This window comes from Octopus bimaculoides, chromosome 7, assembly GCF_001194135.2.
Source record: "Octopus bimaculoides isolate UCB-OBI-ISO-001 chromosome 7, ASM119413v2, whole genome shotgun sequence".
Classification (NCBI taxonomy): Eukaryota; Metazoa; Mollusca; class Cephalopoda; order Octopoda; family Octopodidae; genus Octopus; species Octopus bimaculoides.
Genome location: NC_068987.1, coordinates 62744481 through 62755404, shown reverse-complemented (window position 1 = coordinate 62755404; position 10924 = coordinate 62744481). Strand labels below are relative to the sequence as shown.

Genomic DNA, 10924 nt, shown 5'->3' with positions numbered 1-10924 from the left:
ATATATACACATATATATATATATTTTGAGCGTGGCCGTTGCCAGTATCGCCTGACTGGCCTTCGTGCAGGTGACATGTAAAAGCACCTACTACACTCTTGGAGTGGTTGGCATTAGGAAGGGCATCCAGCTGTAGAAACTCTGCCAAATCAGATTGGAGCCTGGTGTAGCCTCGGTCAAATCGTCCAACCCTTGCTAGCATGGAAAGCGGACGTTAAACGATGATGGTAATGATGATGATGATGCATATATATATGTATATACATATATATATATGTATATACATCACAGCACACTACAAACAACTAAAACAATTTGTTAATGCTAAGATGTTTTTTTCCTTGTGTGAGCAGTTCTAATTAGAACCAGAATATTGATGAACATCATAGACTAAGAGATATTGAGAGGGGTGACTGAGCTACAGGTTTGAGAACTCTTGACTGTTAATATGTATGTCCAGTAAATTCTCACAGAACTTGTCTGACAAACAGCAACCCATTTTGTCTATGTATCGTATGCTGTAGAGCCTGCAAACTATGCAGTGTATTAATTTCTAGAAAGTTCTTTCAGACTGGCTGATCACAATAAATTGAAACCTAGTTGTGTAGTTGAGTGAGAGATGAAGGAAAGAACAACTAAAGTATTAAGATCAAGGACACATGGTCATGTCTATGAGTAAGGGGAACTCTGAACTAAATCAGAAATTTTAATCAGTTTTGAAAGATGATAATAAAGATTGGGAACAGTCAGGAATGTTTGCAAGAGATGGGTCAGATGTTTAACCCTTACAAGCCTGTTGTTTAGTTCTTATAAGCCCCACATACACCACTATTCTACTACGTTGCTTCCCATTGTTTGTTTATGGCCCTGCTGTATCTGCCGAAGTAGTTGGTGACCTTAAGAACATACAGTTGTAAATATTGTCCTCTACATCTTCCTATGTCTATGAACAGTTGTCTTCTAGTTCTGAAATTTTAACTAAAAAAACAGCTATTTCACTCTTTGTGAAGGTTTCTTACATAAAAGCTCTCTTGTCCTTAATTTGAAGTTGTGAATTACTATTCTAGTTTATGACATATTTCTTGCTAGAGAGAGACTTGTTACTACTGTTGATCAAAAGTAAATCTGGTTGTTATGCTCACTTGAATAACAGATAACATTCTGCAGGAATCTTAATACCTTTGCATTTCTTGGCCATACCTTCCAAGCACACCAGTGTCATTGTGTTAGGACTTCCTCGATAATAACTATTTAAATAACCATACAGAATGGTTATATTATTATCATCAAATTTTGAGGTAGCTTGCACAATAGCCTTGTATAATTGATCCTTTTTCTCATGTTAGTCTAATGTGTGGCTTACAAATGCCTTATTTCATGTATGCAACTACTTTAATTATTCTATCACATGGCCTTGTTGCTTAATGACCCCATCTACCTACATCTCTGCTATGAGTATGCATATATCGAATTATTATCTGCCAAAAAGTACCGTTACACCAGCATTCAACTTTCTCACACGAAATCCATTGTACACTAAATAGAAATCCTAAGATGAACCTGGAAAAAAATAATGAAATCATTCTCTGCTGGTTGGTGTTGGTTGGGTTACTTGTTAAAAGTGGTGAGGTGTTAGAACCTGAGCTCTCTTTTAGTAAATGTCTTTGATTACTTGACTAGATGGCCTTCCTATTGTCAACTACAAGCTTTGCTGACTGGGTGTAGGTATCATGTCCTGACATTTTCTCAACAACAATCAGTAATGTTGCTGAAATGAAATATTGAGATAACTTCTAAAGCTAGTTTTACATCCACACTTAGAGTTTGCATCACCAGTATGGAACCCCTGTCTTACTTGGCATATCAGTTTCCGAGAAACTGTTTAGAAACATGCAACTAGCTGAATACCTGCTGTTAGGCATCTACCATACTCTGAACATCTTGATTCCCTGGGTATGGACACATTAAAGCTCTGACTTCTGGCAACTGACTGGGTAGACATCCACTGTATTATCGACCGTCTTTCCAACAACAAGCTTAGGCACCTTTTTGAATCCATATGTCTAACACTTGTTGACATGCTCACAAAATTAAAAAAACAATACAGCACCCATGACTTTTGGAAACATTTTTTTCCCGCTCAAAATTGCTGAAGCATGGAATAAACTAATTACATCAGTTGTAAGCTGTTGGGACACTACATCCTTCAAGACCTCCATACTTCCTGAAATTCGCCAGCAGTACACCTAATGTCCTCTACTCCCATCTTTTTCTTTTTTTAAGACTTATCCACTGTTCACTTCCTGTGCATATTCTATGTAATGTTCAGGCAATTTTGGTTACTTTTTCTTACGAGTAGTAGTGCACCTGAGCACTTTAGAAAATAAGTTCATTACTATTATTAAATGTTAACCTTTCAACTCTTTTACAAGATTTTTGTAGCATGAGGACTTTTATCTCTTCTACACAATTGTTAAATGTTAGCACACCAGGTGAAATGCTTAGCAGTATTTTGTCTGTCTTTACGTTCTGAGTTCAAATTCTGACAAAGTCGACTTTGCCTTTCATCCTTTTGGGGTCGGTAAATTATGTACCAGTTGTATACTGGGGTCGATCTAATTGGCTAGCCCCCTCCCCCAAAATTTCGGGCATTGTGCCTAGAGTAGAAAAGAATATTTTGGCTGGATAGGGCCAGTTTAAGTGCTAAAAGGTTAAACTGCGTTGATTATGTTTAATGCCTTATTCATGACAGTAAATATGAACAACAGCATCTACATAATGGCTCAATTTGCAAGAAATAGCAGCCAAATATTCATATCACCTATCCTTGAAAAAGATATATTGAATAATGTAGTCATAAATATGTAAAAATACTGGATTATCATAACTGGAAAATCTAATTGCCAGAAAAACTGAGTTACTTCCCCCGAAAAAGTGGGACCTCAAAGATTCATGTTTTGTTTTGTCACATGTCTCTTTTCAATTCATGTTTCAAATAGCAGATCTGAGATATATTTCTATAGAGATCACTAGCATGTCAAGTTTTTGCTTTTGAGAAAGTGACATAGGGTTTTTCATAAAAGACTGAAGTAGACCTGATTGATTAAACTTATGATCAAAGATATTCTAGCCATGACTATCTCATCTTTTCTTCGGTAGCAATGTATCTAAGACAATATCATATCTGAATATGATTGGGTGTGATTTAAGCAAAATTTGGCTGTTGTTTCTAGCAGTTAGAATGCTCACAAAGAGGCTCCATTGTTGATTTGTGATTGAGTTGTTGTCTTGCCCTAGGTTGGATGATAAATCTTACGGTAAAATACTGAATGATAAATCTTATGATCATAAGCCATTTTTTCATATATTTGGACTACATTGTTATTGAATGTCCTCTGCCTCCTCCCTCTCTTCTTCCTTCTCCTCTGCCTCTCTCTTTTCTTCTTTCTACCTCCTCCCCTCCTCCTCATCATCAAATGTCCACTTTTTCATGATTGCATGGGTTGGACAAAATTCATTGAAGCAGACTTTCAATAGCTGGCTGCCCTCTTCCTGTTGTCAGCCCTCACCTGTTTCCAAGCAAGGTGATATTCCTCCAAGACCAAACATGTTTTGACAGAAGACAGGAAACAAATAGCACTGTTTGTATCATGATGACACGTGTTTACAGTGGAGGCGCAATGGCCCAGTGGTTAGGGCAGCGGACTCGCGGTCATAGGATCGCGGTTTCGATTCCCAGACCGGGCATTGTGAGTGTTTATTGAACGAAAACACCTAAAACTCCACGAGGCTCCGGCAGGGGATGGTGGCGAACCCTGCTGTTCTCTTCCACCACAACTTTCTCTCACTCTTACTTCCTGTTTCTGTTGTGCCTGTAATTCAAAGGGTCAGCCTTGTCACACTGTGTCACGCTGAATATCCCCGAGAACTACGTTAAGGGTACACGTGTCTGTGGAGTGCTCAGCCACTTGCACGTTAATTTCACGAGCAGGCTGTTCTGTTGATTGGATCAACTGGGACCCTCGATGTCGTCAGTGATGGAGTGCCAACAACACATGTTTACAACGATTGCACTATATCAAAAGGACACACGCACACATACACGCACGCACACACACACACACACGTATACAATAGGCAATTTTTCAGTTTCTGCCTAGCAGATTTACTCACAAAGCTTTGATTAGCCTGGAGTGCAACACAGCAGGACTGAACCTGAAACCACATGGTTGTAAAGTGAACCTTTCAATCACGTGGCCATGCCTGCACTTACGAATGTGTTATTAATATGATTTGAGAGAGATTTGGCTGCTATTTCCAGTGGATTGATTAAGTGTATAAGGCTACTTAGTGTTCTGATGGTGGTAGATGACAATGGTGCTGTTCACCCTCAGCTCAGCCTTAATTAAACAGATCTGTGATTAAAGGCAATCCGACTATGACCTTCTGATCTTTATTTTTCAGACATTGTTTATCCATGACTACAATATTCAATATATCTTTTCTTTCTAAAGTCAGTAAGGTGTAATGTAAAGGAGATTTGGCTGCTATTACTAACAGGCTGAATAACCATAGAATGGCTTCCTTGGTTTGTAGAGCAACCATTGTTCTACTAATTTGAGGACACACCTTTTATCTGGACTGCATCAAGAATTTTAAAATGAATGAAAGCAAAATCTTTTTATAAAAATAACATTACTATTCGCTAGATTAATTGTTTGTTTTTAACAAGCTATACTTTCACTGCTATCAGTATTTTGGAAGTATGTTAAATATGTCAATGACATTAGCTCTGTCTTGTTATTCTGAGTGACAGAAACTGTTATTTGTTGCACTTCATTATGCGATAGTATTTCTTCTAATGTCTATTTGTGTTTTGGATGCTTTAAACGAATCTGTTAGTCTTTTGTGTTATGTAGGTGACCTGATATGTGCTTGCTGTTTATAGCACATGTACAGACAGTAGAGTAAAAAAAGGGTGGAAAAAAGTTGCTAACAAAGAGTTCTCACATTTAAATGGAAAACACACGTGTTAATGAGATTGGAATGTACAACATAAATGATCTGCAGAGAAATAAATGAAGTATGATCCCTGTAACTGAGATGACAAAACATTAAGAGCATCATCAGATGTGTGTATGAGCTGGTATCAAAAGGTTCCATGACTAGTAATATTTAATAAAAAAATAACTTATTTACCCAAGTTTTAACACCATCTCCTTTGAAATTATCACCTTGCACAGCAAGACACCAGTCTCAGCCTTCATATCATGGAATCTGGCCTGAAAGTTGTTTTGCCTAAGCAAGTTGAAGACCTTCATCAATTCACTCTGGATCTTGACAATGGTGTTAAAACAGTGACCTGCAGGTGCTAAATCTGGTGAATAGGATGTGTATGGAAGTGATACCATGCTGTTTTTGGTGAGGAGGAGAGCTCAATCATAGGGTGCATTGTCATCATGAAGAATCCAATTCGTTTCACACCACAGATCCAGTTGCTTTTGCCAAATGTCTTTCCTTAGATGCTTCAAAACGTTGTAGTAGAACTCTTGAATGATGGTCTGGCTCTAGGGATCAAATTCTTGAAGCACACTACCACATTTCCACTTGTGGCAGGTCATTGTCTTCCAGGGACATTCTTCCACTTTTGAAGTGCTTGTGCCACTTGAAACATTGTGTACAACCCATTGCCTCATCACTGTAAGCTTGTCAAAGTATGCTCAATGTCTCTGTAGCAGACTTCCCAAGTTTAACACAAAATTTCATGTTGGCTCTTTGTTCCTGTCAATAACAAAACTGCAGACTACAGCATACATGTGATCACAAAAATGCAAATTTCACAACTTGCAAAGCAAGCACAGTGATATCACTCAGCACACTGCCTCATGAAGGTCACTGCTAGCTCCCACTGTGCACACAACTGTGTGCTGCCATTTGTTGGCACACTGAAGAGCTAGTCCAGGAACTTTTTGATACCACCAGAGACAACTTGCATATATATATAAATATAAATAAATATATATATATATGTGTGTATATATATATATATATATATATATATATATATATATATATATCATCATTTAATGTCCGCTTTCCATGCTAGCATGGGTTGGACGATTTGACTGAGGACTGGCAAACCAGATGGCTGCACCAGGCTCCAATCTAATCTAGCAGAGTTTCTACAGCTGAATGCCCTTCCTAAAGCCAACCACTTTGAGAGTGTAGTGGGTGCTTTTACGTGCCACCAGCATGAGGGCCAGTCAGGCAGTACTGGCAACGGCCATGCTCAAGTTGTGTTTTTCATGTGCCACCTGCACAGGAGCCAGTCCAGTGGCACTGGCAACAACCTCGCTCGAATGTTTTTTCACATGCCAGTAAGGCAACACTGGTAACGAACACGTTCGAATGGTGCTTTTTACGCACCACCGGCATGGATCCAGTCAACTGCTCTGGCAGCGATCATGCTGGGATGGTGCTCTTAGCACTCTACTGGCACAGGTGTCAGCCATCGAATTTGCGAATTTGATTTGATTTCGATTTCTCTTGCCTCAACAGGTCTTCACAAGCAGAGTTTAGTGTCCAATGAAGGAAAGGTATGCATAAGTGGGCCGGTTACACCCCTGGCATAGACCACATGTTATGGTCTCACATGGGTTGCTGGGTCTTCTCACACACAGCATATTTCTAAAGGTCTCGGTCACTAGTCATCGCTTTGGTGAGGTCCAATTTTCGAAAGTCGTGCTTCACCATCTCATCCCAGGTCTTCCTGGGTCTACCTCTTCCACAGGTTCCCTCAACTGTTTGGGTGTGGCACTTTTTTACACAGCTATCCTCATCCATTCTCGCCACATGACCATACCAGTGCAGTCACCTCTCTTGCATACCACATCTGCTGCTTCTTAGGTCCAACTTTTCTCTCAAGGTACTTACACTCTGTCAAGTATGCACACCGACATTACACATCCCAGTCATGGTCCATGTTTCACTGCCATGTAGCATGGCTGTTCATACACATGCGTCATACAGTCTGCCTTTTACTCTGAGTGAGAGGCCCTTTGTCACCAGCAGAGGTAAGAGCTCTCTGAACTTTGCCCAGGCTATTCTTATTGTAGCAGCTACACTTTCAGCGCACCCACCCCTGCAACTGACTTGGTCACCTAGGTAACGGAAGCTATCAACTACTTCTAGTTTTTCTCCTTGGAATGTGGAGGAAGTTGTTCTCTGCACATTTTCAGTGTTTATTGCTCCTGAGCATCTGCCACATACAAAAACTATCTTCCCAGTTAGCCTTCCTTCAATATTGCTGCACCTCTTATGTGTCCATAGCTTCCACTGAGTACATCTTATAGAGTTTCTACCTGAGAATACTGTGCCTCAAAGATCAGATAGTTGTTGGATTTCAAGGAATGGTGATAAGCTATAATGCAGGCCAGCCCAATTCCTATGTAGAAAACATGACTATAATAATGGTTTTGAATTTGGCACAAGGCCTGCAAGTTCAGGTTAGGGAGTAAGTGGATTACATAGATCCCAGTGCTCAACTTATTTTATTGACCTTCAAAGGATGAAAGGTTAAGTCAACCTCAGCAGAATTTGAACTCAAAATGTAAAAACAAACAAAATGTGCTAACAGTTTTGCCACTTAGCTGCCTTAGAAAACATTGTGATAGTTATCTTCATAATTATAGTCATTGTCATCATTATTTTTATGTTGTGAAGTTTTTTTAAAAATTATTTTGCAGTTTATTGTACTTATAGAAGTGACTAATAATATTCTATAAGCTTTAATTGCATATAAGAACAGCTGTTGATAATATTATTCTATTTTTCAGCTGTTTCAGTTTCTAGTTTTTGTTTACTCTTTTACAAATTTTATTCTCACTTTACATTATTTTTTTTTTTCTTACACATCTGCAAATTTTTTTAAAAATAACATTACAGACCAAAAACGTGGGCGATAGTTTACTTTTCTTTCTAATTTATAAAACAAACAGCACCAATTACTTTGTTCAAATCCATTGTTAGGAAGCAAAGAATTAGAGAAGTAGAAAGGTAGGATATAAGAGGATATTTTAAAGCAAAATTAATGGATTAATGGAGACGTAGGAGTGGCTGTGTGGTAAGTAGCTTGGTTACCAACCACATGGTTCCGGGTTCAGTCCCACTGCGTGGCACCTTGGGCAAGTGTCTTCCACTATAGCCTCGGGCCGACCAAAGCCTTGTGAGTGGATTTGGTGGACGGAAACTGAAAGAAGCCCGTCGTATATATGTATATATATATATGTATATTTATGCGTGTGTATATGTTTGTGGGTCTGTGTTTGTCCCCCCAACATTGCTTGACAACCGATGCTAGTGTGTTTACGTCCCCGTAACTTAGCGGTTCAGCAAAAGAGACTGATAGAATAAGTACTAGGTTTCCAAAGAATAAGTCCTGGGGTTGATTTGCTCGACTAAAGGCAGTGCTCCAGCATGGCCACAGTCAAATGACTGAAACAAGTAAAAGAGGATAAGAAGATCTAACATACAGGGTGTTTAGGCTAAATTTGACAACTTTTATGTCTCCTGTTTTCAGGAACAGCTTGGTGTTCAGTGAATAGTCAGTGAGAAAGAGTTTGCTGGCATTGAGGACTGGGAGTCATTTGAATTTTGGAAAAGAGCTACCAGTATCATAATGGTTCACACCAGGTATCAATATACTGATATCATGACTGTTGTCAGTGCTTTGTGAACACAGGAAAAGCTGTAAGATGTAACATGGCTGCTACAATGGAAACTACAAAGCTGTGGCCAGCAGGATGCAGCAGGCATTCTGACTGCATGCAAGAATTCCTCCCCACATCTTTGAACATGGCTTTAGGCTCAATTCAGATGGCTATGGGAAGCTGTGGGAAACTGTGGTCAAAACCAAGCTGGAGAGGGTTGCTGCTGAAAGGCCATATGTGTGGTAGCAGGATTTGGTTCCTTGCCATACCTTCAGAAAGAATCAATGGTTGTCAGGGAATTTCTATGACTTCACTAACCTTAATTTCTGGCCTCCTAATTCCCTCAACTGTAATCCCATGGACGACTGTGTGGTGCATGGTTGAGAAAGACACCAGCCGCTTTACCTGCAACACCAAGGCCAAGCTGGTGACAAAGACTAAGAAGGGGTTTAAAGATCTTTCCAGGGACACAATGAGGAATTCATGCACCAGTTTTTAGAGCTTTCTTGAGGCCATGGTGGAAGCTGAATGTGGCTACTTTGAGTAATCTGTTATTTTCCCCAGCCATAATCTAGTTATTTTGTTTTTTTTTAAATGCTTTTATTTTTTTTGATAAGATGTTGTGGTTTCTTTTCCATTCATGCATGCTGTCAAATTAAATGTGAGCATCTACTGTTTATGGTATGAAAATCAACTTCAGCTCAGTTCCATTTTAAGGCATTGAGATACTGAGCTTTGCCCAGGGGCCTCACTGGTCAAGGAGTTCAGCTCTGATCTATGTATACTATGGCTTGCTATCAATAAATAAATACCATTGAGCCCGGTGCATTGATCTAACCAGAAGCCTATAATGATGCTAAGTTGGCCCAGCCTCAACCTACTCTAATTCTTCCTCTTGCATACATCCGTATGCTTCCCTCATCATCATACCTCTCAGATTTCGACTTTGATTTCAGTGAATCCGTTTGAAAAAATACCTGCATGTGTGTACACATTATATTAGTGGATCTTTTTAAGATGACATGTAATTGTATCAATGCATCTTTCACTGTAATTGTCTACGTGTGTTCAGTACTGTCGCTTCGTGCGTTGACCTTTCAACTTGCTTCATCCGTCAAATTCTTTTCGGTTTTCCCCACTTCCTGCTTGGTTTTTACTCATTCCATCTCCGCTTTCTTTTGGTGAACTTCTCCCACACATCTTGTTCCAATCCCTCTTTATTTCTTACTACCACTTTCACTGACTCCCTCGCACTTCATTTACGACGAAGTCAGCAACTATTTGGGTTTTTTTGCTGATTATTTTCCGTTGAAGAGCAATGCACGAAATGCTTAACTTTCGGTAATTGACCGTATCTACGATCGCAAATTCTCCCAAACTAATCACTGAATTAACATAAAATTAATTTTCGACTTTCTCTGTTACAAAATTGTAAAATCTGATTGATTTCCGTAAGAGTGTAAGTTCCACAACAAACTACCGAGCTCCGGTCCTTTGAAACGATCTCCCGTGTTTCATATTGTAGTTTTGTTGTTATGTAAACAATATTGACATCCGTCAGTGTCATATAAATAAATTTAAGTTCTTTTTAAATATTGAATAACATAAACCATTGTTAAAAAATAATCACCGAATTTTGATACTCAAACTGTGACTGAGATTTTTACGAAAGCAAGGCTACCCTTTATTAGTTAAGTCTGCATTATCATTTAGTTTCGTGCTGTGTCTGAAATGTTGTGTATGTCAACAAAGAAGTAGTTTCTTTCAGTGAATCAGTTTCTCTATGATGAGAAAAGGTGAGTTGATTTGCTTTCAAATCTTCAAGTTGAAGACGATCGTTTCTGTTCAAATGAAGCATCTTTGTCTTGTAAATATAACTACAGTAGGAAAACATCGGGTACCCCTTCAGTTTCGTACCACAAGAGAGGTCACTCTCAATGTGTTTGTGTGTATATGTGGTTTGACATTATTATTATGTTTATACCACTCCAAGCTAATACAAGTTATCCTGTCCTTACTTTGTTTAGACGGATACTCTAACAAACATTTGGAGTGGTTTGTTCCACTGGACCCGTGTCGGATAATACTGGTAACATGAATTACTGAGCATAACGATATATATATGTATATATATATATATATATATATATATATATGTTAATTCTCCCTAGGGGTCAGCCACATTTAAGTGGCAATATACTTCACTTTATATATAT

General features: G+C 38.8%; 1 protein-coding gene across 1 annotated transcript in view; it reads left to right on the top strand.

The window, feature by feature from the left end:
* The first annotated feature begins 10380 nt into the window (after positions 1-10380).
* LOC106879188 (zinc finger protein 239) overlaps positions 10381-10924 on the top strand; it is an 8340-nt gene continuing 7796 nt past the window's right edge. Inside the window, exon 1 of the mRNA XM_014928641.2 lies at positions 10381-10504. The gene's annotated coding sequence lies outside the window, so the exon portion shown is untranslated. The remainder of the gene's footprint in view (positions 10505-10924) is intronic.